The following is a 4,292-nucleotide window of genomic DNA, read 5'->3' as shown; positions in this document are numbered from 1 at the left end:
TAATCGTGATTCATATTTGCACACATTTTCATGTGCACCCCTAGTTTTCTCTTCCTCTTCTCTAAAGCAGCATAACATGGCCACGCCCCCTTTGTTGTGTGTTCCTGGGGGCGGGGCTTATCTGGGTTCGTGACCTGGGAAGAAGCTCTTTGTAGTCCCTTACCAGCTGTTTTTTTTTTAATTAACAGTCATAAATATATATATATATATATATATATATATATATATATATATATATATATATATATATATATATATATATATATATTCAGTTTAAGCATTAAACTGACATAATTTTATCAACCACCACTTTAAATGGTTTAAATTGTTAGTTCCCGGTCCCTTCTAGCCACAACCCTTGTTCACGCTGTGCCTTTAAATCCATGCCAAGTCTGACCCCATCTGTAAAGGTTTAACCAATAATCTAAAAATCTCTTAACTAAATCTTCTAAAAATAAATGAATAATCACATCTCATCCGCTTCAAAGCTCTTAATTCGTTCTGCAGAGAGAGAAAGCAGACAGGGGCTGGAGGAGATGATGCAGACATGAGTGTGTGACTACCAGCTCATAGCATGATTATAGCATGATTATATCGTAAAATACTGCACCTCTGACAGAGAAACATTCGCTATTTCTAAGAGGAAAATGAAAGTGGCAAAAAAAGAGGAAGAGATGCAATCTAATAAATCGAGAGAGAGAGAGATGCGGAGAAAGAGCATTAATAGCGGCAGACCAAACTGTGAGTATTGATGATAAAATACTGTTACAAGCGTTTCATCTTCTCTGGGGTCTGTTCTCCGTTCGTGGATTGTTCAGATTTTATTGTTAATGATTTGATATGATCCAGCATCGTTAGGTTACTCGAAGCTCTTCTCGAGTTACTGTCATAACAACAGGTCCTTGAGCTCACCTTATTACACAAAGATAATTAGATTCTAATTTATCATTTAACGTCAAGATGATACTGAACATCTGTCCCAGCCACTGCTGGGATTTATATTTATATATACATATATAATTTTTTTCAGCGCTTGTTCTCTCTCTCTCTCTCTCTTTCTCTATTTTTTAAATCAGAATTCTCTTTCTATAATAACACAATTTTACTCACTGAAAGATTAATTCAGTGAGGAATAACGATCTCATGATTTCGACGTACAGTCAGAGACGTGCATTATTTTAAACCGTGATAAATGTCTTAAGAGGGATCATATTCAAAATTCAATGCTTCAAAATTTTATTAATTGCTAATTATAATACTCTTAACATTGAAAAATGCCTGTAAAAATTCCAGGAAATATGAAAAAGTACACATTTTATCTATTAGATATTTAATGTCATTTTACTCACTCAGCCGTTTCATTGATCTTAAGTGTATGATGTCATTATGTTGTTATGCCACCAACCAATCACTGCACAGCTGATCAGGTGACCTGCCCTTCCAGTGACCATGACAACACAGTGATCAAACAACTTCATCCAGATCTTGCTTGAAGAACAAATTAGCTTTGATTGTTTATCAAATCAATCCTGCTTCTAAACTGTAGATGAAGATAATCAGACGCTTGTGTTTTATTTCTAGTTTCTCATGATCCAGACACACCTGAAGAGATTCATTCTGATAAATCAGATGGAGACACAGACACGGTCAGATATTACACATCATACACTGAGAAATATGTTCAAACTATGTACAAATTATGCAGCAACTTAGCCAGTTTATCATATTAATTTAGAAATTAATAGATGAAACAGTTTTATATCCATAGTTGGGACAGGCAGTGGTAGAAGACTGTCTTGTTTTTACATATTGTGCATGTTTTCATATAAATGAAGCTTTACAGTATGTTACTGTACTGTATGATACTGTATACACATTTAAGACAGTAATGATTGATTATTATATTATTATTATTATTATTATATTAACACAATGCAAAAAATAATGACATTTTTAGAATGCATTTCACTGTAATAAATGCTGTATAAAAGGAATAATGCTGGCTGACACGTCTTAATATTTTTATTTACAAAAACTTGTGTTTAGTTTGATGTTGTTGGCTACTTTCTATTTTATGACAAAAGTTCAGTGAGGAAAATGCGTTTGTTAATAATTTTAGGCCCTTTCACTTCCTCAGGTATCTGAAATATGATTTTACTGGAGAAGATCAGAGGCAGAAGTGTTTCAAAATAAATGTCCTCTATGCTTTCACTTTTTCTTAATTCTAGCTAAATGATGTCTAAAACTTTGTATTGCTTGCACTTCTGATGTTAGATATATTTCATTTGCATGTCTCTTTAGATTTAGTGTCAGCTAAATTAATACATGTAAACTGTACTGTAAATAAATGATTATGAAATAAATTCTAGTCTGAAATATATATATATATATATATATATATATATATATATATATATATATATATATAAGGTTTGTGAAGATATTGAAATTTCATTGCAAATATGCAAATAAATCATCCAGACATTAATGCTTCATTTGTTTACTTGCACTGGAAAAACTGATGACAGATTTGTTCTCATTTACAGTAAATTTACAGTACATCACAGTAAAGTCCAGGATGTCTCTCCAGTCTTAACTGCGGTGTGTTTCTCAGATCATTTCGCTATAAGAAAGAGACAGATGTGATTGAGTGACAGACAGAGTGTCGCTCTCTGCTGGAGATCTGCAGTATTACAGCTCAGATCATCATCATCATCATCATCATATCAGACTTTAGAAGAAGTTGATCTTGCAGTCCTTTAAATTAAATATATATATATATATATAGTGAATATCATGAGAATTCCAGAATTCACATCTGGAACATTACTAAACAGTATGACTTTTACCAATCAAATCAGTATCAACAAAATCTTCTGTTTTCAAAAGTCTTATATCAGAATCCATTTACACTGAAATCACAAATTTATAATCATCATCGTCCTGAGAATAATGTTTTAAATATTATATTTGAATATGAAACGTTGGGGAAAACTAAATGAAACTGTTCTGTCTGAAACTAAACCCTCAGCAGGAGACAGCAAGAGTAATACAAGAATCATTACAGAAATCATTTCACTTTCACTTTCTCTTTCTCAAGAGCATTGCATTTATAATAAACTCTGGATGGACTTTAGAAGAATTGCCAGATTTATGTCACATAAATACAAATGAAAACATTAGTTATTATTTAGTCTTGTGCTCTGTGTGTAAACATCTGTTACTCCACCGCAACATGAAAATGTTGTCATTAATCACTTATCCCCATGCTGTCCCAAACCGGTAAAAGCTCCGTTCGCCTTCAGAACACAATTCAAGATATTTTGGGTGAAAACCTGGAGGCTTGAGACTGTCCCATAGACTGTCAAATAAATAACACTGTCAAGGTCCAGGAAAGTATGAAAGTCATCGTCAGAATACTCCATCTGCCATCAGACATGCAACCTGGGTTATATGAAGAGACGGGAACAAAGATGGCAGCGAAAAAAACAAAAATAAGGAATTTATGCAATAATCCTTTGTCAACATATTCCTCTGTCTCTGCATATCAACGTATGCTGCTGTATCATCCACTCCACAAGGATGCGCTGTTTCATTTTACATTTACATTTACATTTAATCATTTAGCAGACGCTTTTATCCAATGCACTTACAAATGAGAACAATAGAAGCAGTCAGGTCAACAAGAGAACAACAACAGTATACAAGTGCCATGACAAGTCTCAGTTAGACTAGTATAGAACATAGCCAGGTTTTTTTTTTTTTTTTAATAAATGAAAAGACAAGAAAAGAGTTTCTAAGTAGTTAAGTTGTTTAAAGTTCATTTTGTTTTTTAAAAGAAAATAAAATAAAGATAAATGTATGAGGTGGCAAAGGGGTCTTTTTCTCCACACACTTGGCAAAAGGCACACAAGTTCTGACACAAATACTTCTGCTAAAATAATGTTGAAATAATGATTCTGAAAGCATTAAGGAGATGCCATAGCAATTGAATATAGATTTACAGTAGTAACAACAAATTATATTTCATTATATGATATGATTAACATCATGTTTTTAATATGATGGTTTCATTCCAAACATGGTGATTGTCATGAGTCCGGACCCGGTGTTCCTCCCTCTCACCACCAGAGGGCGCCACTTCCCCATCTCTCGGACTCATTCACCGTAACACTACACACCTGGTTCACTCTGTACACCTGTTGCATCCACTCACTCATGTACTTACACACACAGCTGTTCCCCATTTCTCTATATTTGTTCTCTATATTCTCCACCCTAACACCACCCTG

The 4,292-nt window shown here is 33.6% G+C and overlaps 1 long non-coding RNA gene across 1 annotated transcript; it reads left to right on the top strand.

Annotated features, from left to right (window-relative positions):
- The first annotated feature begins 512 nt into the window (after window positions 1–512).
- Window positions 513–2,390, top strand: LOC127986360 (uncharacterized). Its single transcript, XR_008160828.1, has 3 exons — window positions 513–741; window positions 1,582–1,646; window positions 2,138–2,390. It is a non-coding gene; the product is annotated as an uncharacterized LOC127986360 (long non-coding RNA).
- Window positions 2,391–4,292: the final 1,902 nt, after the last annotated feature.

This window comes from Carassius gibelio, chromosome B21 (genome assembly GCF_023724105.1).
Source record: "Carassius gibelio isolate Cgi1373 ecotype wild population from Czech Republic chromosome B21, carGib1.2-hapl.c, whole genome shotgun sequence".
In the NCBI taxonomy this organism is placed as follows: Eukaryota; Metazoa; Chordata; class Actinopteri; order Cypriniformes; family Cyprinidae; genus Carassius; species Carassius gibelio.
Note: the sequence above shows the minus strand (reverse complement) of the source record. Positions and strands in the feature narration are given on the sequence as shown.